Source organism: Pteropus medius, unplaced genomic scaffold (assembly GCF_902729225.1).
Source record: "Pteropus medius unplaced genomic scaffold, Ma_sr-lr_union100, whole genome shotgun sequence".
Taxonomy (NCBI): Eukaryota; Metazoa; Chordata; class Mammalia; order Chiroptera; family Pteropodidae; genus Pteropus; species Pteropus medius.
Window position 1 is genome coordinate 14977404 of NW_024349519.1, and position 27496 is coordinate 15004899.

The window sequence follows — 27496 nt, forward strand, 5'->3', positions numbered from 1 at the left end:
TAGGTAAAGTTTTTTATAGGTGGCAGAAGTGGTGATTCCTCTGGGCTTTTGATTGGTAGGTATGACTGGGTGCCAAGACAGGCGCCTCACCCCTCCCACTGCTTACTCCAAAGATATAGCAAAAGATGAAACTAGTAATTTTAAATCATCTTGAGAGAACTGTTTCCTGGCACTTCCTTCACATGTTAGAATTCCGGTGATTTTTATTTTGTAATTACTAACCTAGAGAATATTACAAGTTATATAGGTGACAGTACTGGCTTGGCTGTGCCTGCAAAGGCTACAAAGCTTTCGAAGTAATGCAGGCAGCTTCACAGTTGTCTGAGCACAAGTGGCACCCAGTGATGTGAGAGAGAAGCCTGTGGCTGAAGATCCTTAGCTTTGAAAGCAAGTTCAAAAAGAGTTGCATGCCTCCGTTTTCTGAAGCCCGAGTTAGATGAACAGATACTTGGCACTTTCAAGATTTCTTTGTAGGACTTAAAGTTGCAACTTTCGTTTGTGCCTAAGGCCTTCAGAATAAAGAAGACCACATGCTGGAAAGGTGCAGCAAGGATGGTTTTTATCTGAGCTAGTTTCCCCTTTATATTTGAACCTAGCGGAAATTAGTAAAGCTTTCTCAATGGTTTGCTGAATGATAATTATTTTTAAAAATTATATTTCATTTTGATATTTCTGCTCTTGATTTTGGTAATGAAAGTCATAATAAAGCCATAAAAAAAGGAGAGGAATCTGGTTGGCTGTAACCTATATATGTATTAATCTGAAACTTTGAAGTAGAGTATCTTTACACATATATTTTTACAGAATGAAAATTATTAAGATGTGCAAATCACTTTCTAAATATGGTAAACTCATAGTTTCTAAAACTACTAATACTCAGAGAATTAGAAAAAGATTCTGTATTTTTTCCTTTTTTTCTTTTTAATGTCTTAAGCTTTTAAACTTATGTTCTTTTAACTAAATTACCTATCATATATGTTAATTGCAAAGAGTTTTAAAATTTATTAATGTGTATAAACAAGAAGAGAAAATAGAAAAAAACAGTCTTACCTCAATTTAGCTATTTTATAGCTGTTTCTCTCTAGAGAGCAAGAAATAAAAGTGTAACTTAATTAGACATACTTAGTAAAAGCACAAAAGATGTGTTAAAATAAAAGGAGAATAGAAGAAATCTTTGTAGAAGTGAAAAAAGAAGATAAATGCAATATAGCTGGGGTGAGGGTAAATAGGCAATTCATATTATTTGATTTCGGGGAGTTTGCTTTATGTTAAAACTTTGTTCCTTGCAGAAGTGTTTTATTAGTTCATTGATGAATCCACTAGTTCATTACTTAGTTAGCGTTTATTGAGTATTGTGGACAAGAAATTGTTCTTGACACTGAGGATGCGTTAATAAGGAAGAAAAGAGTTCCAAGGTATTAGAGGGATACAGACATGTCAGCATCAGCAATAAAGTACTGAATACCTACTATGTTCCAGGCACAGTTCTAGGGGGCAAGGATATAATGAGGAACAAAGCAGATAAAAAAAAAATTCCTGCCTTCATGGAGAATGGCAGATAATGGACAAAATAAAATAAGGAACAGCAGATAGGAACATGTCTGTGGTGCTTATGAAAGAGCAAGTAGGCAGACTCATATAGTTTGAGCAGAGTGCATGAAGGAGTGAACGCAGGACATGAGGTCGGAGAACAATTGGGGATCATTTAGGCCTTACTGCAGCAGTCCCCAACCTTTTTGACACCAGAGATCAGTGCTCCTATGAGAGTCTAATGCCTGATGATCTGTGGTGGAGCTGAAGCAGTGATGCTAGCACTGGGGATTGGCTGTAAACACAGACAAAGCTTTGCAGGCGCAACTAACCTTCTGCTGTGTAGCCCAGTTCCTAATAGGCCATGGTCTGGTTGGCGGTCCAGGGATTGGGGGCCCCTGCCTTATAGGACATTGTAAGAGACGCAGGTTTTGGTAAAGGATGGAAAGAGAGAAGCTAGTTAGTAGGCTATGGCAATAAGCCAGAGAAGAGATCATGGTGGATTAGATCAGGGTGGTAGCAGTGGAAGTGGTTAGAAATGGTCAAAACCTTGATTTAGGGTATTTTAAAGATTCAGTCAATAAGATTTGTTGACTCAGGTGAATATGGGGTATGAGAGAAGGAGAGAAATCCCAGATGACTTGAGGATTTTGACATGAGTAACTGGGAATTGACCATTTTCATTTACTGAGATTTGGAGGACAGATTTGAGGATAAAGAATAAGTTGACTTTGAACATAAGTTTGCAATTCTTATTAAATATCCAAGTAGAAATATTGAAAAGAAGTGTGGGTGGAAATACTAGAGTCATCAGCAAGAAAGTGAGCATGAACAAAAATGGAAAGAGAGGGAATGTGAATATATATACAAGGACTAAATCCTAAAGCACAAATAAATGCAATAAATTTCACATAATGGACACATACTATGAGTAGTAGTTCTCTGGAACCTGGCAACCCAGGAAAAGTGATTTAGATTTTGTTGCAAATATTACGGGAAATTCTTGAGCATTTCAGAGAGGGGAGATATGTGATCATAAAGCCAAAAGAAGGAAAATTTGAGAAAAAAAATTTAGCAGAAACTCAGAAAGTTTTTGAACATATTACTTGCATCCTTTATGTTGTAATTTAAATCTAATTCCCATATATCCAGCATCAGTGGGATTTGAAAAAGAATTTATAATGATCTCAATGTAAGTTGAAAAGAAGTTATTTTTTTATTCTCTTTGTTAAATAAACTGGTCTTTAATTTCTTTTCTAAAGTACCAATTTCTTTGAACTTAAGTTATATAGAATTTTTCGAACCTCTTGTTTTAAAAGGGCTATCATAAAACTCTTTAAGCTCTGCATACTTTTTGGGAAGAGAGGGTATAGTTTATGACTTTCATACCTTGATAAATATTTGCATGGGACTAAGCCTGGATTTTTGTTTTTGTCATTTTATATATTTTAAAAGGTCATCTCAGACATCATACTCCCAATGACAGCTTTAATCATGATAAAAGAGGGAAGCAGGTAGTCACTTCATAACTGAAGGAAGGCACTGAATTGAGGAATCTATAAGAGGCCAATTGTCTAATAGAAACCTCCTCAGTCTTTAGACATAATTAAATGGTGTCAAGAATGAAAAAACTGTGGCTGCCCATCTTCAAAATTTCTATTAACAGCCTGACCTAAAAATAATTTCAATCAATTTACATAAAATGGTTAAAATCATTCTCTGGTGAAGTTTCACTTAATTATATTTATTTCGCCCAGCTATATCAGGTTTGAGCTAAAACTAGAATATATTGTGTGTAACATCATGTTCAGTCCTATTTCTAAAATATGTCATGTGCAAATTCTGATTTTTTTTTTCCAAAATTAGCTCAACAAACTCGGTACATAGTAGATGTTCAATTAAAAGTCCATGACATACAATAGCGATTTTTGCTGTTCCAGAACCATTTTAAAATTTGGAACTATATTCTTTAAAGGAAAAAAAAAAAAGGACAGGAGGAAAAAGAATACAAAACACTGAAAGTTCTTTGTAGCTTAGATATTTAACTTAAGCTATAAATGAATGTGGTCTGTTTCCCTGACATATTACTTGAAGAGACTGAATTATCTGTACATGGAATTAACTCCTTGCATTGTTATAACTCGACTCTTCATTACTTCACCAATTCTCTGTATCCAATGACTTCTCCTTCCAGTTACTATATTATCATTTTCCTGGTTTTTCCTCTCAAATAGATTTAGTTTGGCCAATAGCATAAATTTTGTTAAATGAAATATATAACAGTATTAAGAGGTATAATACAATGGGTTCATAAAGTGTGTGTGTGTGTGTGTGTGTGTGTGTGTGTGTGTGTGTGTGTGTGTATGTGTGTGTGTGTGTTACACTATCCTGGGGCTAGGGATAGGTTGAATAGAGGAAGTTGATTTACATGTTAAAGAAAATTTCTTTTCATGGTGTTAATACTTTCAAGAAACCTTTTAAATATTTATAATGTAAGGTATATCATTAAGTGAATACCTCTTGGAGTAATGACTTGGTTTAAGAGCAAGCCCATAGACAGTAATAAATAACACATGAAACATTCATATTTTATAAAGCACTTTACAGATGTTAAATATATTATCTTTGTTATTGATGGATATTGTTTACCTGTGATTTTGTACTTGAGAAACCAAAGTAACACAAATAGAGTTTATCTTTCTCAAGTTATATTAGAAAAGGTAGAATATAAATAAATTTAGTAAACTAAAACTACTTATAAGATGTGGAACCATTTTTTTAGCAATATAAATGGCCTTTAAACATCCTCACTTGGATGTAATGGGAAGTAATCACTTGATCTGTTTAAACACCACTTCCCTAAGCTCAAAAGCTTGAGAGTTACCATGTAATATTTGACTTAGTATTTCGTATCTAGCAATCAGATAGGGAAAATGGTACAGTGAATTAAAAATACCTGCTTTGACAAGCATATCAAAAAGATCGTATCATTTTGGCTCAAGTACTGGAACTAGTACTGATAGGGCATGTTAAGAAATTTTAGTTCTCTATGTTACTACTGTAACTCAGTAAATGTAAAGAATAATCTGTCTAATTTGTATCACATTTCTTAATTTTTTTTACAACTTGTATTTTTGTCTTCTCTGTTACTTTGTAAAATAGACTTTTGTTTCTACTTGTTATATTTTCTATGCTGTATATGTACCAGAAGAAAGAAAAGAAAGGAATATTTTCAAATCTTTATTCAAGGTAAAAATCAAAAGTCTCCTTGTGAAATTTTGCCTTAATTTGTAACTTTTTATGACCATCAGTAACTGGTATTTTAAAGAGCATTTTGTTTAAAAGTTTTTTTTTTCTGAAGGAAGAGCAGTTTAAATAAGAGCTTAACTAGTATTAATAAAACCAACTTAAAAATCTAAAGCGTAATTAATTAGAGGAAAATAGAGAATAATAACATACTTTTCAGCAAACTACATTTCTGTGGAAAGTGTTTATAATATTTATTAACATACAGAATTAGTCTTAACCTGCTAGAAAGAAGAGAAAATGCAACACCTTTCAAAGATGCAAATTGACAATTAACAAAACAATAGAATTCTAGGCCTTTCTTTGCCAGAGGTGCAAATTGATAATCAGGCTCTGCTGAAAAGCTGGTTGTTTCTATTTAAAAGTTATTTTGAGATGAAGGCTCCCCAAGGAAGAAGAAAATAAGAATTTGACCGTTTTTGTTAAGTAGAACATACAAACTATAGTGATATCATTATTCTACCCTCTCTGCAGTTAATGTCTGAAAAATCACAGCCAAAAGTGAGGGGAATGTGTGAATTCAGTTTCTCTATATATTTAACAGCACTGCTTTCACAATGATTGCTAATTTCGTTCTCTGTTCTAACCTTTACTTTTAAAGTATTAAATGGTCTAGGACCTCAACAAGAAGAATCTAGTAATACTTAATACTTACCTGTGTCTCTCTAGGGCTATATTGTGCTATGTATGTGTTTGTGAGTTTCTGTCATGGTGGTTTCTCTATATGCTTAACACTCAATTTTCATGGATAGACATTTCATATTCTCTGATTTTCTGTTTCATTTGTCTTATTTACTTCTCTGCAGTTGTTGACTTGATCATCAGCTTAGATTTACTTTGACATTGAAAGTCTCTGGCTGTATTGAAAAGATTTCTTTCTTTTTTTTTTTACTTTGTTTCAGTAGTTATCCCGTAGTCAATCTACATTTACTAAATGCTACTGAGTGTCAGGTATTGTGCTAGATGTTATAAATACAAAGATGATAAAGAATTAGTCTAGTAGTTCTCTAAGCTCAAAGGGGAGCGAAGTTTGGAGTATGAACTCTTCCCTTCTTTTCTCTTCCTTCCTTCAGCAACATGTATTGAGCATCTAGCTGTACAGTGGTAAATGAGAAAGACCCTTCCCTGCCAGATCCTACTTCCTTTATATGGTCTGTTTATTGCTCAACATTTATCGAGACAGGTTCTATGTACACAAGCATAAAACTATATGCAAATATAGAAATGACAAAAGCATAATCTCTGTCCTCAAGAATTTGGCTAAATCTCTGAATCTTTCTAAGCCTCAGTTTCCTCACTAGTAAATAGGAAAAATAATACCTCCTTCAGGGGACTCTGGGGGAAGATGTGGAGATGATACGTATGCACGTTCTTGCAAAGTTTGTACTTAAGAGGTTAATAGAATTCTCCTGTTCCAGGAGAGTTGTATACATGAACACTATAAATTTAGAAAAGAGGTCAGTTTAAGTCAAGGAAGAAGTTAAGTTATATCATACAATAGATATTCTATTTTATTAACATTCATAGTTTTCGCTTTTTCCATAGCCTCTGAAGCTCTTTGATGTAGTAATGTGTAATTTTACTGAGGCAAATATTTAAAATTTGAGAGTTTTAGAGGCAGTAACTGTTGGGGAAGTGGCATAGTGTGGTGGTCACGGACCTGGGCTTTGGAGACAGAAAGACCTAGTTTGAGTCTTTCATTACATAATTGGGCAGTCTCTTTAAACTATAGCTTCCTCATGTGAAATGGAGATGATAAAACCTATCTCAAAGAATTGTTTGTGAGGATTGCTGTAACACAGAGATGACATAAAGATCATTTATAAAGTGTCTGGTACATGGTCAGCCCTCAGCAAATGAAATCTAAGATTAGTATTATCAACTTAATTACTAGCTAGAGAAGAATCCTAACTGGCTACCCAGCATTTGCATCTGTCTCATTAAGCAAGGCTTTATTATTTTTGCCCTTGTTGTCCTTCTGAAGTGTGGCCATCAAATGATAAATCAAAGTTTAGTGGAAGCTAAAAAGGTTGTTAAGTTGTCATATGGAGTTAAACTTAGACAATACCAGATTCTCAATAGAATTGTGGTTCATGAACAATTAGCTCTTGTATAAATATATCTATATTTGCACAATTGGGAATTATAGAACTCAGGACATCATCCCTTAGACTTATCAAAGATCCACTATACATTTGCAAAATAAAGTTGAGGAACAAAGAAGAAATGAAATTTGGATTTGTTATTGGAGGAGAAGTAATGAGCAAGTTTCTGTTTAGCTCTTTTTTATTTATTTGTTTGTTTGTTTATTCATTCATTTATTTTAGTTACTGTGGATTTGCAGAAAATCACACAGAATAGAATATGTAAATATACTATCATACTTCAAAATTACTTCAGATAAATTGTTTTGACAATTATCTTCTCATTGACAAATATATACCTACATTTATATTTGTCTTTAAAGACAAACATCACAAGTCTTTTGTTTCCTTTTAAATATATATGGCTGGTACTTGATGAACTGAACATGTTTCAGTAAATATTGATAGACAACCCAAACTCTTTTATGTGTAACACTGCAGGATGCTATTCTGTGGTGTTGATACTTATAAGAGGAGTTAGTGCCAACCAAGAGCCCCTGAGTGTGGCCAATCCCCTGAGCAGTGGTCTTACCATAGTTGAATCCATAAAGAAATTGAACCACATTTGGCCATTGCTGCCATCTTTAATCAGGCTTGAAACCTTGGGAAGTGAGCAATGTTCTCTGGCAGAAGATGGAAGACACAATATAAGTCAATGGAGGCTACCCAGTATGTCCAGCTCTCTTCTCTTTCTTGGAGTCCTTTCCCTGAATCTGAGAACTAGGCTGGAAATTGGGCACCTTTTTGACATTTGTTCACCTTAAAAGGTAAGAGTTGGAGGAGACAAGGAGCATTTAGGGAGATTGGTTCATAAACTATACAAATGTCTAACCAATGTAGTGTATACTTAAAACTAATTTTTAAAAAAGGTAAGAGTTGAAGGTTAGCTACCATCCCCAGCCCGTTCTCATCCAGGATCTATTTCCAAAAGGGTGTTTTTCCCCCTTTCTCTTTCCTCCCTTGGTTTCAGCTATCCTGAATGTGCGGAGAACATGGTCTACTCTCTGAGCCTCCAGAAGTTTCCAGGTTATTGTTTCTTTAAGCATTCTTTAGTTTTCTCCCTGCTGCCGGGGAGGGGAGTGGGGTGTGTCTTTTTATGGGCTCTATCTAGGTACAACAAACATTTGTCTTCTTCACAAACAAAGCCAGAAAAGTGATTGCACTTCCTTATGGTTATAGGGAAGTCTAAATTTTTTTCCTTTTGTGAAGCTAGCCAGAACTCTCTCTGCTCTCCTCATGAGGAATGATCTTATACTCCAAACAATAGTCTTTGCATAATCCTAGGCCACAATTTCAGTGGAAGAATCATAAGTTAAGGGGCAAAGCCCCTTTGTCCTTTTGGGGTCATTTTGCTCCTGACAATCTGAAATCATTACAAGCTTTAAACTGCTGTGCCAAGCCCCATCTTCTTATCTCCAGGATCTGAGGTGGTGCTGCAGGCTTCACCCAGTCTCTGCCTGGCTCTCCGGCTCCTCACGTGAGCAGCAAATGCCAACTTTCCCCACACCCCACCCTCCTCATCTTTTGCCAGCTCTGAATTCCAGCTTCAGGAGAATTTTTGATGGGTGTGGGACTCCATCCGACATTGCCAAAGCAGAGCATGGTACTCAGTTTACACCTGCCAAGACCTGTTCTAAATAGGTCAGATCTGCACTTTCTGATTCTAAAGTTCCTTGGGCAGAACCCATCCCTTTCCAGGAAGAGTCCTGGATTTTTGTTTTTGTTTTGTCTTGTTTTTTTGTTTTTGTTTGTTTGTTTTGTTTTGTTTTGTTTTTAAGGAATTCGGAGTCTGGGGTAGAGATTTTAAAAAAATGTATTTTCTCACCTCTCTCTCTCCTAGGTATTCTCCTAAGAATTACAGGAAAGATTAATCTCTTCAGCCAAATTTAACAGGACTGCCTCACCTTCCTTCCCTTCTACCAGTTGCCTTTTATCTGCTTATAGAATTTAAAGCACAACTCATTTTCATTACAAGCCACTGATATTTCAAAAATAATATGTTACCACCTCATCTCTGTATACCAAGTGTCCAACAGAATCACAATCACTGTCACCAAGCATATTTAGTTTAGTTCTAAGGATTAACATCTCTCTTTGTTATAGTTATGCATGCTCAAGAATTTTTAGCAATCTTTAAAGAGGTCACCATGCATACTGTAGTAAACATCAGAATACGATCTCATCTGTTCGAGCAATATCATTACCTTTATTTTCTACTATTCAACATAATTATTGACTTTATTATCTTATAATAACATAATTAGTCATAATAATATAATTATTGACTCTCAGGTCGCCATTTTAGCAGACTAGTGGAAAATCTAATCATATCAGTTGTTCTTACATCTTCTGAACCCATCCTTTTGATTTGATTGTCAAAACCATTCAAGGATCTTCTTCAGGACCAAAGTATTGACTAGGATGAAAGATGACCCCAAGCTCAGTTATCTTTATGTTGTAGTAGCAAGACTTCTGAAGACTTGACATAAGCTAGGGATACTGGGAATGGAATAAAAGATAGACCAACAATCAATGATCAAGGCTGGACTGATTAAAAGGTGGGAGTGAGGGAGGATGAGTTTCTGGAATGCCTGGAGTCTGTCGTGGGGCACAGAATCAATAATGGCACTGGTAACAAATAAAAGGAACATAAGAGGAGAGCAGATTTGAGAGGAGGGATCATAAGTAAAACGGGAGATGGGCTAAGTTTGCCGTGCTTATGAACATTTAAATAATATATTGGAAATGTGGTTCAAGAGAGAGATTTGAGATAAAAATAGACAACAAGTAGAGAACGTAGCCAGAGAGCAACATCTATAAAACACCAGTACTGTGGAATGTGCTTTTATTTCTTTCCCAACTGCTATTACCCTCTTTCAGACCATATTCCTGCCAAACTGCTCACGTGTCTTCTAGTAGTCTAGCACTCAGCTCATCTCATGGCTGCCAAACATTTAAAAGTGATCCTCGAACAATGAAGGGTACCCGCCTCATGCAGTGAAAAATCCACATGTAACTTTTGACTTCCCCCAAACTTAACTACAGTTGGCCCTTCACATTGTGGATTCAACCAACTGCAAATAGAAAACGGTCATTTCGATCCCTGGATCTTGGTCGGGAATGTGAAAATACTGTTTTAGATCTGCTGCTGGTTGAGTCCTCGATGAGCAAGAATTCGCATGTGAATGGACTTGTGCAGTTCCAACCCTTGTTGTTCAAGAGTCAGCTGTATTTCTGAATCACAGCTCTGCAGATATTCTTTCTTTACTCAGAAATCTTCTGTGGCTCCTCTTCGTTTATTTTAATCTCTTTGGTTTGGAATTCATACTCTTCTCAGCCATTTTATCCCTGATACCTGCATTGCTCATCAACTTCCTATAGCCAGAGACTACAAAATACATCTTTCTCTATTCTCCACCCAGGACAGCACAAGTGTACACGTGGTCACTCAAACTGGTTTAAAAAGTAACAGAAAAAGAATTACTTCTGAAGTAAATGTGTTTTTATAATTATCCTTTATATCCTTCCTTTTCTTTAGTATATATTTCCGTTATGCTCACTGTTTTTTTTTTGTTTGTTTTTTTGGTTTTTGTTTTTGTTTTGTTCTTTCTCTAATAACATTAAGTGTAAAAACTGCCTCTTTTATAAGCCTTGTCTCATAATATGTATGCTCTTTCCTTTGGCCCCTCTGGTTTATAATGAATCTTGGTGTACTATTTAGATTTGGTACAATTTATCGAATGTGTATTGTTTTTAGAAAATTAGGTTTTTGTTGTTATTACTGTTATTTACCCCCCATAACTAATGTGAAGTCAGCAATTTCATTTTCCTCACTCCCAAGCGCTGTTGTCATCAGCTGTCCCTATATAATGGCTTTTGATATGTCCCATTGTGACACATTGGACCCTGTCCCTAGTTAATCACTCATTTTAGGAGACTGATTCTGGGCAACAATGATTATATCCCTTCTTCATTTTCAGTGTGAAAATCCTTGTCAGTTCATTTTTCTCTACTATTTTCTGTGGGCTGCAACATAAACACCCAGCTACATTAAAACTCCTAGCAGAGTTAGCAATGCATCTTTTCTGATTACCCTGAGATAATTTTCTTCACTACACCAATGACTTGGGACTTTGTAATGGTTAGAAAATTTTTCAAGTCACATATGCTCCATCCCAACGTAAACTGTTTTAGAACCTACTTTCCCCATGTTTCGTAAGGAAAGAAACAGCACCTTAGAAAACATATTCTAAGTCCATACTTACAAAGTGACTCTAGTACAAATTACAGTGAAAAGTACTCGTGTAAAGCTATTCTCTATAGGCCTTTGCAGATAGATTCAGTGGTCCCAGAAACCAAGATATTCATGAATATATCTAAATGATGCTAAATTGACATAAGTGTATACATTATTATTTTATTATATCTTTTAATCAAAGGATACCTTATGGAGCTACATAATGTAGCAGTGTGTGTGTGGGGAAGGGAGAGAGGAAAAGACGGAGAGAGGGAGAATGAGAGAAAGAGAGGAGAGAGATGGGAGTAAATGAGAATGTGTACATTAATATAGAAACACCTTAGGGTTTTTTTTTTGTTTTTTGTTTTCGACATCTCTGAATCCTCTTACATCTTGTTGGGACCATGTCAAAAAGATGAGCACTTCTATCAGTTGGATTTTAATATTTTATTTTTTGGTTAAAATAACAAAGAGAAACTTAAAGGAAAAAATCTATTATGCTAAAGTTATCAAGATTTTATAAAGACCTTATGAATATGTATTTATGTATGTGAATATGAATAATTATATGTATGTAATTGTAGCAAAAAATTACTCTTTCTTCTTGTTTTATCAATAGTGAATCAGTTGACATATATTGCCCAAAGAACAGCACTGAGGAAAAACATTTTTGGTGTGTTAAAATCAGCTTTGATCACAGTCATTTTATCCCTGGTATCTGCATTGCTTATCAACTTCCTGTAGCCAGAGACTGCAAAATACATCTTTCTCTATCCTCCACCCAGGACAGCACAAATGTACATGTGGTCACTCAGACTGGTTTAAAAAGTAACAGAAAAAGAATTACTTCTGAAGTAAATGTGTTTTGGTCAGAACCATATATTTCTGGAAACTCTAATAAGGGACTGAAGAACTTGGAATATATTTCTTACTTTGCTTTATAACAGTATTTTATTATGTAGCTAATTGTTCTAGCTTTGCTGGAAACTTCCTACAAAGTTACATTTGGCCCCTGCTCTTTTACTTAACTGTGGTGATGGGGAATGTGCATAATTCATGGTTTTCATAATATATCATAAGATATCATAAGAAATATTATGGTTATATAAAATATATCATAAGATGTAGTCATCATTATCATAAGATGTATTCATGGTTGTTATAAGATACATCCACTGAGATTGATGTTTTCCATGAATAATCCAGACACTTAAGACAAGGCATTTTGGGCAACTTTTTAAGACAGCTGTCATGACATTGCAGTATGAAGTGGAATTTAATTCTCAGAGAATTAAATTGCCTCTTGAAGTGAAATACATTTTTCAATAACTAATATTGGCATTACAGTGTCAGGATCAACAGTGACTTTATGTATTCAGTTGGGGGTGAATTGGGAAGCAGAGCTTGCAGGTTTCTTGTGCCTGGGTCTTCTACATGGCAGAAGGTGACAGCAGCTGCTGGCTCACTGCAAGAAGCACTGAGGCTTCCTCAGGGTAGTGCTAAGTATCTGGAGACCCTGGAGTTTTGTTAGTCCTAAGGTATTATAGTGGCAGTGGTAGAGGTGGAACATTTTCTGCAACACTATGCAAGGATCATTTGAAAGATGGAGGTCAGCATTCTAGATAAATGCGGATTAAATTACAGTTAATGTATGCATATATAAAATGTGGTATAGCAGAAAGAAATTTTAAAATGTGCCTGATCTCCCCAGCATTAAAATCCTAACACTGGGTTCTCATAATTTATGGCATGTAGACTATCAGTTACCCAAGGATTTGGGGATATCTGAATAGGCACTACACTCTTTAAGACACAAAGTATGAAAGTTGAAGAAAGATTATAGTTTTGGAAGAACTATTACTGGATGGCTTCCTGGAAGAAATAAGTTGTGAGGAGAAATTAACAGAAGGAATAAAAAGGCTCTTGGTTCACAGACTGAAATCCATTATGCTATAGGATCTTTCCCACAATTTTAGTGGTCTGTTTTACTGCTCAGTGGATATGTTGCTTAGTGAATATTCGTCTTGTTGCAAGGATAATGTCCTATTTGAGTCCAAAATAGCTCTCACATCTCTCTTGTGTTTAGTAATAAATTGCCACTAACCATCAGGTAAAAGTTCATTTTACATGATTCCAGATGGTAGATTTAACACCATTTTGAAGGCTTCCTGTAACTAGCTAACGTGTATAGTTAATGCAGATATATCTGAATTGCAGTATACTTTAATTCTTATATGTAGGGTTTCCCCTCCATCTTTCCTCAGGTTTTTCCCTTTCTGGCATGTTTTATTTTTCTGTTTTTCTGAACCCAGAAGTTACCACTGGCAGGATTTCAGTCTCAGATTTCTGTCAACCTTTAAAGCTACAGTTCTTTTAAAATAAGTTTTAAATTGTTGACGGCAGCAGTGTTTTATTTGGTACCAGGTATTCTCAAAGTTCCAGCATTGTTTCTTTCTTATTGAAGTTCATAAGGAAAAGTTTGTATTTCTGTTTGTTCCTTAAAGAGAATGCCTCTTGAGTTTTATTTACCTTTGAAATTATCTTGGGAAAATTAAGAGTTGTTCGTTATGCCCTCTTTAGTCTTAGCAAATTAAATACCACCTACAAAGCAGGATAATGTGGTCCTAAAATCGAATAAAGGATGATGATAAGCATCAGATCAGAGGAGAAACATTTTCCCACTGACACCTTTCTTTGATGCAGAACTTTGGAAACCCTTAGCTGACGTAGTAGGAAACAACATTCACTACAGATAAATTAGTTTTTTTCCTTCTGAAATTAATTTGTTAAATGAGTTTACGTCCATGAGCCAGTAGGAAAGCATATCAGGAAAATCAAAAGTGCTATCACATAAGCTGTATCTAATGTTAGTTTATTTTGAATGTATATATAACCTCTTTTCTCTAGAGATTTGAAAACACTGTGCAGAAAATTCTAAATTTTTTGAACACTAGGCAGTAAATAGTAAATTGCGAACCCATGCTTGGAGAGGTTACAATCTCTAAGGCTTTTTAATGTACCCAGATATAAGCATTTGCAGTTACAAAGGAAAATACTTAATATATGAGATTCACACCTGGCTAGATACCAAGAATGAGAGAGATACTTTGTATAAACCTTCTTACTTTTATACTTAGGTCTATTTTTTCTGCTTATTTTGACATTTGAAGTTAGGGGTTTGACCTCAAATATGAAGCATGTTGTAGATTACTACATAGTCTTTCATATTATAGAGGAATTGAGAGTCAGAGCTACTCAAGTGAGTCATTGCAACGTGATTTACTTCAGGACCAGTGGTGGGAGAATATTGGAGATAGCACAAAAGGATAAAGACTCACCAGAAACACAAAAGTTAACATTGTAGTTCTTTGCGTGGGTGGGGGTAATAAAAAGTGGATGAATCAAAGTACTTCCTTCCTAGTATTTTTCTGAGCTTTAAATGAAAAAAAGTAGAAGAAATACTGTGAACGTGTGGTGACCACTCTACTAATATTATTGACACAGTTGCTATTAGTGCAACTACAGAATATTGGAATATAAAATTTTTACATTGTTAATTTTTTTACTTTATTACTTGCATGGAGTAAAATATCTTGCCACTTTTCTTTTCTTTTTTCTTTTTCTTTTTTTCTTTCCTTTTTTTTTTTATCTTTTTAGGCGAGGCAACACTTGATTGACCTCACAGATTCAAGGACCTTGTCAGCTTACAATCCCTTATTTATTGATGTATTTTTATTTTTTACACCTACAGCGCCTGGTCTTCCTAGGTGGTCTCCCATCTAAGTACTAACCAGGCCCAACCCTGCTTAGCTTCCTTAGCTTCCAAGGTCAGATGGGATAAGGCTTGTTCAGAGTGGTATGGCCTTAGACTGCCACTTTTCTTAAATACTAGGAATTCATATACATTTTAATAGAGTTGAAAATGGACAGAACTTTGATAATAATTTGAAAGATCTTTTAAATTCATTTCTTTTAACTTAAAATTGTCACTACTACTGAAGAAAAAGTTGTAATTTTGAAAACAGTAGTAATGTTTATTGAGGAAGGTTAATGGCTTTTCATGGTCATTAACATGCATATATTTTCAAATCTGTCATCCAGAATCCACATAGAAGTGAGAACTTGAAGGAAATAGGGAGCAGAAAGGGAAGAGGGCAGTAGACACTGGCTGAGGACCACCTCTACCTCTGTGCTGCTCCCAGAAGCAGCATTGTTACCTGCGCCCAGCAGACAATGCCGGTTATGGGCTAGCAGCTGGTACACTGTACCCTTGTACAATTTTTTTTCCTTAGGAAAATGTTCTGAGCAGTAATACACAGTTGCAAACCCACAGACAGTATATCCACAGTGCATGCAGAGTTCTTGCCCACTTGAAGCACTGGGAATGCAGTGAGAATACAGGACACTCTTAAGGGAAATCATAGCTTCTTGGCTTGTTGAGTCATTTGCCTGTTATGATGGATCTGTTGTTCATTATCTCAAGCAATGCTGTAACTTTAGCAATATTTAAGGGAGAGCATAGAGATTTTACCTGTTTTGGTTAATTGACAGCCTGTCAGTCACTTGTAGTAAATGAAATGTCATTTCTAGATACCTGTGCTGTAGTCTTGGGCTCCTTTTTTGAGCTCGTGATATGTAGAGAAAGGAAAGAACAGCTTGTTTTATTGTAAAGAAAGGAAAAAAGCCTTTTGAAATGGGAAAACTGCAGAAGAGGAAGCTCAGTACTAATTATTTTGCACGGAAAGACCCAGTGATTTAAAAACCATAAATACTGTCCTCTGAAATGTACATCATGTTAAATAAGCCTCCTTGGTAGTAAGCATCAGTCACGGTTCAAGATTTTGACCGAATTACAGGTTGGAGCTACAATTTTAATTAAAGGGAAGAAACTTAATCAGATAAATAAGAACGAGTCTATATTTTAGTCTCATCTAAGTTAAAACTGTAAACCACTTTGCATACTTTTATGTCTGTTAAATATTTTTAAAAAATCATTAATTCAATTAATTGTCTGGCAGTTGGGGTGATTTGTAGATCAGGGATTAACAGCAGGGCCATGTTGGTATGTACATGTGTGTCTGTGTATCTGTCTCTATAGGCCCGTGTGGGGTGTATGGTTGTCCAGGTGGAAGAAATTATACTAAGAAATAAACAGGTATAGCATTTTTCAAAGTCCTCCTACAATCACAATATCTGATGAGTACAGATTTGCCTTTTAGAACTGTGAAGTGATAATACCCTAGGAAAAGAAATCCAGAGAACACGTTGGTTGCATAGGAGAGAGATTTCATGTTGATTCTACTGCCCTGTCATTTTATACGGCTGCTACTCTCAGAAAGTTGGATTATTAAAACTCATGAGGAAAATGCCACAACTGTTGCTTTTCAAGTCTTCAAAAGATATTTTCCTTACTTATTTATGAGTCTGACATTATATTTAAATATCCAGGTCACACTTTTAACTGACAACTGTGTCAAAGGTGAAGGGAGAAACTTGCATGAAAAGCACCAGTCTAAGACCTCATTGTTGTAAACCATGGCAAGGTCTATTCAGAATTCTGGCTTCCGAACCAAGGACACAAAGCTTTAGAGAGGGGCACTGTAGAAAGGGCACTGTAACAATATAAAGTAGTATTAAATGTTTGTGATTTCCCTAATGTATCACTGAGGAAATCTCACAGTAATGTGGTAACAGAGTTGTTTCTCCCATTAAATTATTTTGTGGTATTGCTACTGAAAAATTTATTTAAAAGATGTAGCAGGTGAATTTTGATGCTCATATCTTTAAAAAATAAAATCGGCTTATAAAGAGACATTTCTGCTAATTCAGAAGCTAAATGTCCTCTGATGGAGTCTCAGATGAACTTTTGTTTGATGTTCTAGTAAAAGATATTATGAAGTTTTTCCAGTACCATCTTAGGATATGAGTGGCTTAGATTTCAAAGAAGAGACATATTCCAAAATTATACACTTAAGGAAAGGAAGTTTACAGTTAACGTTCATTAACAAAGTAAGCCTGCTTGGTACCACACACAAGTCCTGATTCATATAGTCTACCACAGCACATTAGATTCACCAAATGAAAAATATGTGAAAAACAGTATTAGTTTCATGGAACAAAATATCTTTTAGTAAGCAAAATATGATACAAAACTAGGAGTTTAGTATTCACACATTTCCCTTCAAATTTCGTCAGGCTAAATATACTATACATGCAGTTTTAAATTTCAAGATTAAAGTACTTTTAGGTGTCTGAACTAGCCAATACATGCATCATTCCTCACTTAATTTTCTATGTTGCAACAACTATTTTGAATAGATAAGTATGCTTAAACAAGAGGAAATTGGAAGAAAAGTGTTAGTTTGTTGTAGAAGTAAATACTAAGGTCCTCTAACAATAAAGTCATTAGTTAAGGAAAAACAATTTGCTGGCAATAAAAGAAACGAAATGGAAATGTGTGTATCTTATATATGTGTGTATATATATAATTTATTTATAATTTTATACGTATATGTGCGTGTGTGTGTGTGTGTGTGTGTAATGAAGTCTATGTGTTAAACCTTTGGAGGAGATTTATCTTTACTAAATGTAAAATCTTGTAAACTTGGGAATGCTAGGCTGTTTCCCCTACCACATGTGTCAATGGAATTCCATCTTTTACATTTCGTGGATGTTAAGACCTGATGTGTTTTCTTGAAGAGGAAAGAGCGCAGAATTTGCAGTCATAGGCCTGTTGTAAGCCCAATAGCAATGCATCCCTTCAATTCCATAGACCAGAATTCCCTGACTTGACCACTGCCTGCTTCATCCTTCTGTCGAGTTAGAGTCACTTAGGGTTCAGCAAGTTCACTTCATTTTGGGGGGAACTCGGTTGCATTCAGGAAGTGGCAGCCACCCAAACAATAGAATCCATCCACAGATAAGGGTTAAAGTGTACTGTTAGAGATTTTGTTAGAGGTGTCAGTGGTGTAAACTATTTAAAAATGTTTGGATACTGTGCATTTTCATGACTCCATTTCATGTGCCACATGTGAGAGGTAGGAAGTGTGAGAGGAACTCTGCTTTCTCAGTGTGAGCACATGCTTGGAGGTGTTCACATTTGCTTATGAAATAGTCCCTGGGGGTTCGAGAAGCAGAAATGAGAAATTAAAGGGCTTTCTTGAAGCATTTCCATGCTTTTATGAAGAGTATATTGCACTGGATATTAATGTTAGTTACTGAGGCAGAAATCAGGTAGAAAGAGGAGAAATACAGAAATGGCTTTTTCCTGAGGCTTTTTTCTCAGGATGCTGTTTTTGAGTGTTTAGGAAGAAAATCCCATGAGTTACTGATGAGGCAGCTGTAAACAGGGGAAGTGACAGATGTAATGAAAGTCTCAGGGTCTGTCCTAGAAGAGATCCCAGCACTGGTTGTGTAAGCATTATTTACACAAAGGTGAACAGATGGATACATTTGATCAAATTCTGTGGAGTCTCTACATCAGAATTCAGTTTAGCATTTTGAATCTGCAGTTACAATGCACATATTTCTGATGCTTTCACATAAGCCACTGCCATATCTTTTTTTGTGTGTGTGTGGGACTTAAGATTATCAGAATGATATTAAAAATGGCATTTTACTATTTAATGTAGATGTTCTATTCTATTACTATTTATTGTTGTGTCATGATGATTTATTTCACTAGACACATTATAAGATAATCTAAATAGATAAACTAGATTTGATAACTTATGCCATTTGAGAAAGAGACATACATGTTAAAGAAACTACATAAACAACCCAGTTCTAAAAGTAAAGTAGAAAAGTATAATTGAGTTTTCAATATGCCACGTTAGCAGGTGTGGGATTACTCCCCCTGGCCTCAAAAAAAATTAGAATGAAAGTGGAAAATCAATAAAGCATCATAGTTCGTCAGTGCTGATGGTGGCATACAAACGAGCACCTTCTAGAATATTACTATGTCTCTAAATTACATAATTCATGAAGTTTCTTTCTCCTATTTTTTGTCGTTGTTGTTGTTGTTGTTCATAATTGTTTTAGTTTCTATTTTTCTTTTTGCCACGTAGCAGTGTTTGGTGGGTTCATTCCATCTCTGATGTTTTCAGAGGTATTTGTACATTATGCTGAAGATTCTTTTTGTAGGTACAACCATGGCCCTGTAAGTTTAAAAATAATTATTAAAACAAATTTACAGGAAATAATAGTTTATGTTACTAATTTAACTGATAGCCAGTGTAACCACCTGCATTTTAAAGCCGGAAAAATTAAAAATCTTTGATGAGAACCGGAGACAGGATTATCTTGAAGCATATAAAGCTTAAGTCCATTCATTCCACGGTCCTGGGTGAGCCCTAATAATATGATTACATGGGCACATGTTTTTGTTAAATTTGCAAAATTATTAGTATCAGTACTTTTATCTCAATTTTCCTTCCATCACTTTCACTTTATACTGATAAGTGTTGGAGTGATGTGGGCATTTGGGGGATCATGTAAAGGAAAATCGATTTGGGGATACACTGGGTTTAGGTTCAGTGGGATATGTTCATATTGTCCAGTTACTTTTATGTATGATTATATTATCAGTAGCTGTACCACGATGGGAATAGCTTTTTGGAGTAGTCCTGTTACTGACTTGCCCATCAGTTCTAACTGCAAGTTTTAGGGCCAGAGGTCACACCATGCTATGAACATCTCCTGTGTCACCAGACACTGGAAATACGTATGTAAGTAGTGGAAGAGAAACTAGATTTGAATGTATGGGGCCTGAAGCTAGTCTTATATCTCATGAGAAACTTGATAAAGGTTTTCTCGAATTTGATACAATCTAAAACTTTTACATGGCCTTACCAAAAACAAGATATAAAGATGAGTCTTTTCCCAACTATCAGTAACAACAAGGACAACAAAATTCTATCGACCATGCCTTTGGAAATACTAAATTGTCTTTTCCTTGTATCTATGTGTCTCTATGAAATTCCTTCTGTAAATTTCTTTTCTGTATATAAAATTCTCTCTGCGAAATTATGGCTGATATGAAAAGGTCATAATTTAAAATTCTTTAAAGAAGACATCCCAAATCATGTAAGTTTCAGGTTTCACAAAACTTGTATCCTCCCCTAATAAGGACCATTTTGCAACAGTTGCACAAATGCTAAGTATCCACAGATATTTTTTAAATATTGAAAAGCATTTGCCACATGACTAGGGATTCGCCTGAATTAACAGAGTGTCCTAAGTGTGATTCTAAGTATTTTTAAAAAAATCTCAGTCAAAATTGTAGCCGGGTAACTTTAGTTTTTCAAGTAATTAAATCTAAAGTATTAGTTTCCCTTTTAGTCAAATTCTGTTGAAACAATATTCAGTTTTTTTCACCCCAAAATAATCCTTCAATTTGATGAGATTAAATAGTATTGATAATATTGGCATTAGTGATTTTGATCCTGGGCTGTCATTAATCTGGTTACCCTGTCCCCATTGCTCACTTCTGGCTCAGGTAAGAAGTAGAAATAACTGTACTTGAAACACCAGAAGCTCATAGCACTTTTTTTTTTTTTTTTCATAGCTGCAATCCTCATTTATACCTTTCACTTGAATTTCTTTAGTTGTCAACCTATCATAGTGCCTTGCTCACAGAGACATTCCTGGAATGTTTGTTGGATGAATTACAATAGTTAATTCATTTAGCTTTGTGTTATTGCTACCTCTACCTTCATTAACAACTACAGGGCATATTCATAACATACTCATCTTCATTTTTTCCTAGCAACCACTATACTATCTTTTCTATAGGAACACTAAATACATGTGGTGGTGATGATGGTGGTGGCGGTGGCAGCGGCAGTGCTAATGGTGGTGATGGTGTTAACCATCCTAAAAAAACATAGTCTGGCCAACCAGGAATATTGTGGGAATATTGTGCTCTTTTAATAAATATACTTCTTGTTACCTCACTTCTAAAATCTGAGTATTGTCTACAAAAACATCCTAAATCTCTATTAAAATCTATATGAATGTACTGTACCCATATCTTAGAAAGTGTTGCAACTGGACTCAAGTCTTTTTGTTGGGCATGATTTCCTTGAATTTCTTGCTTCAACTTTCTGTTCCTTTAGGCACACTTTATGTGAATAAGATGAACATTAGCAGATTTATATACATCTCTTCATTTCTATTCTACAGCAATAGCTCCTTAGAGTAATATCTGAAGTTACAGTAATTTTCTTCATATCAGAGAGTTTCTAACTGTGTTAATGGAAGTTAGACTGGTAGCAGAAACATGCGTGAGAACTACCTATGTTGTAACATTTAAACAATTTATTTGATCTCTCTTTAGCTTACCTGCTCATGCCTTTGGAACATTGATGTTGACCTTGTTGGAACTTTGTCTATAATCATGATAAGTCCTTCAATAAAATCTAACACAAAACGACATTTAAATTTCCAAGTGATTCATTAACCCTTTGAATATTTTATGATGTGCTATGCCCATCTTAGCAAACAGACACTCTTATGACACTGTATTCATATATTATTTCCTTGAATGTCCAATGCCTAATAACTTCATATTTTAAAAAATAATAAAAGAGGAATAATAACTGTATAAGCACTGTATAATTCTGAGCATTGCCTATTGCCTGATAAAAAGTGAAGAATAATTTTTGACAGAAGCAAGGGATGATAAAAGTTTACCAACTATCAAACCGCAGTCCTGTTTTTCAAAACAGCTATGTGATTTTGGCTTTATGTCTGTCAAAGCTTTCATTTCCTCAAGTATAAAATCAGAAAATACATTACTACTACTTCTTTGCCTGGCTACTCTTAATCATCCTTCAAGATTCATCTCAGTAATCTCATTGTTTGGAAAGCTACTGCTGACACCCAGGGGAGGCTGGGTCCCTTTCCTGTGCGTACTCCATCAAAGCCCTTATGGTATTCTGTTGAAGCTATCTGTTAATTTCTCTCTCTCTCTTTATTTAGAGCATGAGCCTCTCAGGGGGCAGGAACCATGTTTTTGTATCACCAGTGTGTAGCCCAGCAGTAAAGAAAGGTGATTAGGAACATAAACTGAGTTTACATTACATCTCTGAACCGAGCTCTTGGCTTCAACGTTGATTGGCTATGTAGCCTTGGCCAGGATACTTAATTTATGTAGGTCTCTGTTTCTTCCTGTGGGATGATGATAATAACTGTTGTCTCATCAGTTTGTTGTTAGAATAAACTTAAGTAATATTTGTTCAGCTCCTAACAAAGTGCCTGGCATATAGAAAGCAATCTATACTGTTACTATTATTGTTATTAGCCAACTATTTTTTTTATTGTTGTTGTTAAAATAAACTTAACATTGTATTGTATGTTTTTTTTTAAGGTACTTTAAGATATTAGAGTATATAGTCATTCCATTCCATTTATTGACTAAGAAGTTAAAAGATACTTTTAGCCTTCTGAACTTGCTTATGGACACAAAACGGCTGTCTGTTAAAATGGTGTGCTTAATGTTGTTTCTGTGCATTGTTGAGAACTGTGAAGGGTCTAAGAGGTTTACCCTATTTTCAGCCTAGTACATCAGCCTGCCACAGTTTCATGGATGCTGGCAGAAGACACTGGAATCCTGGATCAGAGACGAAAGACAATTTATCACTCACAGCAATAGTAGTAGCCAGAGTTTAGCATTTGTACCAGTTCCTTGAGCTCCAACCAGTTCTCACATGGTGATTCAAACAGAGCCTGATGATACCTACACTTCAAGGGGAGAAAACATGAGCTTAGGGAACCCAAGCCTGTATAGTGGCCAGCAAGCATGACTAACCTTTGCCACTGAGATATTATCCATATTACACCGGACAGTAAACAAACTTGCCCTTTGCTCTGGAGGGAGCCACTAACTCTATCTTCTAAAGTTTTCTCAATGCAAATATGCTTGAAAAAGTCATCCTGAAGAAAGGCAGTTGGTGTCTTCACCCACAAGAAGTATAGTAACACAAAAGACTCACAGAAAAGGGTCTCTCACAATGGAAATTTGAATTTCTATGCGTGGGATATGTGAACTAAAAAAGGTTGTCACTAAATCCCTAATTCATTATTTAGTTTCTAACACATCTGAGGACACCAAAGGGTAAAGACTAAGGAAGCAGGATAACACATAGGAGATACCATGAAGCATCTTTATGACTGAGGCAACTCGCTGCCTCAGAATCAGGGCTTTTATTTGGCTAATACTAAAACTGGAACTAAGCCCAGAGATGGTCCCCTGGTTCCTGTGCATAGGAAACAGAATGGAGAGCCCTGGCTTCAGTGAAGAATGTGAGCAGGGTAAGGGCAAGGAATGACAGCTTTCTCTGTGAAGAGGATATTATTAATTTTTGTAATGCTTATTGAAATGATCTAGTGTATAGAAATATAACCAAATTTATTTTTTAAGATTGTGCATTGTTGTGAATTTTTCGATGTATGCTATACATAATGGATAAATCTGAGGTTATTTCCTTAACTCAAATAAATTTCCATTTAATTTCATATTATCAAAATGTATGCTTCTGACTTTTCCCATTTACATCACTTTATTATCAACATTCTTATAAGCAAAGTGTTATAAATACCATGACAAATGATTTTATGATCCATTTATCTCAGTAATGGTGACCTCTGTCACTTGAACCACTGCTCAATGTATTGTCAAATAGCAAAGATTAAGGCATAGGGCATTTTATGGAATTAGGGACTACCCAAGAGCTGATAGCCTTATGCCAAACCAGTCATTAGTAGTCAGCAAATGTTACATTCTGAAAGAATTATTATTATATAACAAAAATAAGATAAAAGCATGTTTTAAATAAAAATACTGCTAATACAGGGTTTTTCAACCTCAGCACTATTTATATTTTCAACAGGATAGTTCTTTATGTGAAGAGCTTTCCTGTGTACTATAGGATGTTTAGAAGCATCCCTGGCCTCTATCTATTAGATGCCAGTGATATCCATCCTCAACCCCAGTCACCATCAAAAATGTCTGTAGACATTGCCAATTGTCCCCTTCGAGGGCAAAATCACCCTCCATCAAGAACCATTGTGCTCTTGCCATTGTTAACATTGAGAACATTCAGAACATTCTATCGTGAATGAAAAGGTAAATAGAGAGTGTAGCATAATCCTGATAAACGTTCATAGTTCCAGCAGTAAACTGATGCTTCCATAGCTTGAGCGATTTGAAAATGACCTCTCTACCAGTTCCTAAATTAATGCCTATGATCTCTGACAGAGAGCATCATGGACAGGAAAGAAGACTGGACTTAAGTTCTTCCCTTTTTTCAGCCGTTTTGTGGTTCTGTGATATGAAGTCAAGTCAAAATTTTTCTGAGTCTTTTACTGATTTATTTTTAAAATCTGCAAGAGAGGGATCATTCCTTATCATACCTCCCTTCGAGAATTGCTGTGTGGATCAAATCAGGTATTTTAAGTGAAAACGCCTTGAAAAGTCTAAAGAGCTTTGTAATTGTTAGGATGAGAAAAAGTAAAATGATTTTGTTTTAAGAATTTGTTGAAATTTTAGAGCATTCCTTGAAATAACTAGAGGAACCCCCAGGGCATTGAAAAAAGGATTTGCGAATCACTTCTTTTGAAGATGCCCTTTAGCCCTGCTTAGCTCACTTTTCTGTGTTCTTGGTTGCCATGTGCTGAGTGGCTGTGACAGAAGGCGCAGTTGAAGGAGTAGTGGAAAGGCTTGGCTGACAGCAGCAAGAAAGCAGCACTCAGTGTTCAAAAAGCATTAAGTACTTTGTTCATGCTTCCTCAGTATCCAAGAAGTAGCTATCAGTTGAGTAACTAGAGACTTTAAAAAGGAGAAAAAAAAAGTTAATATTGTAAATTTATTCAAAACGGATATTACTGATTTAAGTAATCATTTATCTGACTTATGTGTCTTTGATTAACAAAAAATACTTCGTGTTTTATTTAATAGTTTCATCTTTGGTCAAAAATGAATATCCTTTCTCTATGTAATGCTAAAACCTTTTTAATAATGCAGAATAGCTGCAAACTTTTCTCCCTTTTAAATATTTAGTGCTAACCTTCCTTGCCTGAAATTGTATGAAAATATATGTCTGAACTTTGGGCAATAGAATAATTTAGTCTAAGATTAGAATGGATCTTAAAAGCTAGATGATCCAATATACTATGCAGTTCAGAAATCTTATTCTTGGACCTCTGATAGATGGTCCTGAAGTCTCTGATTGATCTACCTTTTCTTGGTATGAATTATATTTGGAGATTTTGCAGATGAGAAAACTGAGGCATAGATAGGTTAAGTGACTGTGTCCAAAGATCACTTGGATAATAAGTAGCGAAGCCAGAATGTGACCCATTATGTCTGAATCCAGAGCCCTTGCTAAAACCTTAAATCGGTTGGCTTTGCTCCAACCAATCCTATTGCTGGATAATTCATTTAAAAAGTTAATTTCACAATGCACTAAAATCTACTTCCAACTCCCATAACTCTGCCATTACTCTTTTAAGTTTGACCTTGAAAAGGTGACTGTACTTTCTCTTAATTTTACCTGATTTAGCACAGATGTCATATTCACTTTGTTTCAGGTTGACTTTTTGTGGGCGTTGAATCCTTACTCAATTCTCTACCTGTAGGATGGAAACAAGTTCTGGAACCAGTATTTGAAATATTGTCTTACCATTTGGCATTGGTTTTACCTAACTTTGATTTGGACACTCTACAATTATTAACTGTATTCTCTTTTTTCATTGGTACCTCTTGTTCTTTGCTCACATTATGGTTGCTGCTATTAAAAATTACAAAGTCATGTGAACTTTTCTTAAAGCACATCTTTTTGTCTTGATACTTTTATAATATGACTTTATATTAAAGTAGATTAAAGTTTCAGCTTGTGAGTGTAAGTCCTTCATTTCAATTTTAAGATTGTTTTATATTTTAAGATTTCCTCAAAGATTAAAGTTAAAATTTGATAAGTATATCTTCATTTAGCTATATGATTACTGTATAATTATTCAAGTGTTTTGGGTAAAATAAAATCATAAATATTATTTGTATCCTTTCCAATTAATTATTAAGCACATGTCTGTTTTAGGGAAATTTAATCTATATGTTTGATTCATAGTCCCATAATTTTTCAAAATGTAATTTTGTAAGAGCCATCTAACATCAGTCATTTTTATGGAGTGAGTGTGTGTGTGTGTGTGTGTGTGTGTGTATTCCTAACATCAGAAGGTCATATTTTGTTATGAATAAACAAATGCCTATGTGTTAAACATGTCTTATCTAAGACATAAACTTGGTTCACAAGTCTCCGTCATCTATCCTTGGAAAAATATATTTTTATTACAGATCGAGCTCCTTAAAATAGACTGGTATATTCCCATGATATTAAGCACAGGGGTATAATTTCCAGGAGCAGTAGTAAGTCTCTAATGCTCCTTCATTGGCCCATAGATTAAGACAAGTCAATAAAAAACAGGATATCAATAACAAATTGACAAAAGAAATGGAATAAGAATAGATTGTCTGGTACATGATTATATTATGAATATTATATATATAGGGAACCATTCTTCAGGCATGGCAAGTATTGGAGCAGCATGCTCGTCTCCATGCGGTTGAAAGGGTCCTATACTTTTGGTTGCCTTGATCTGCTTCAAGGGAGTTATGAATAAAAGAAAACAATGGTTTTGCAAATAGGTGATAAAAACTAAAATAAAATAAGCACTCTATATGGTGGTTATTTATGTCGTCAGGGTACAAGCAGAAAGAGAGAAGTCACTGTGATTATTTGAAAAAGGGGCATGTAATGTTGGAAAATCGTTACACATTGACAATAATAAATGGTAAACGAGCAACTCTAGAGGTCAGGAACAGCAAGAAGTTACTACCACCCATATGCTGGGAGACAAAGGGAGGAGGCAGGGTTTCCAGGTGACAGGATGGAAGCTGGAACAATGGGGACCTGTCTGGCAGGAAATGGAGCCAAACAGAGATGGAGCTGCTGCCTGAGACCCCTGAAAAAGTAGAGAAAGAGGAGGAGAAATTCAAACAGCAGAAGGTTGATAGATGTTGATCCTTAGAGATAGGTGATGGAGGTGTGTTTAACTAGTGTCTCTCTTTTGAATATGTAATTGTCTATTAAAACCTTTTTTAAGTAAATGAGCGAGAGATAGCCTGAGGCACATGAGCACACACATGGGCACACATGTATTCATGTACATGCGCAACATAGCACCTCCCAACACCAGACTCCGATCTCCTCACTGTAACTGA

The 27496-nt window shown here is 35.3% G+C and overlaps 1 protein-coding gene and 1 pseudogene across 6 annotated transcripts in view; one reads left to right on the forward strand and one right to left on the reverse strand.

The window, feature by feature from the left end:
* The window catches only part of SOX5 (SRY-box transcription factor 5), a 907668-nt gene that overhangs the window by 210512 nt on the left and 669660 nt on the right, over positions 1-27496 (forward strand). The window lies entirely within an intron of this gene.
* LOC120618704 (uncharacterized) lies at positions 14960-15087 on the reverse strand (annotated as a pseudogene).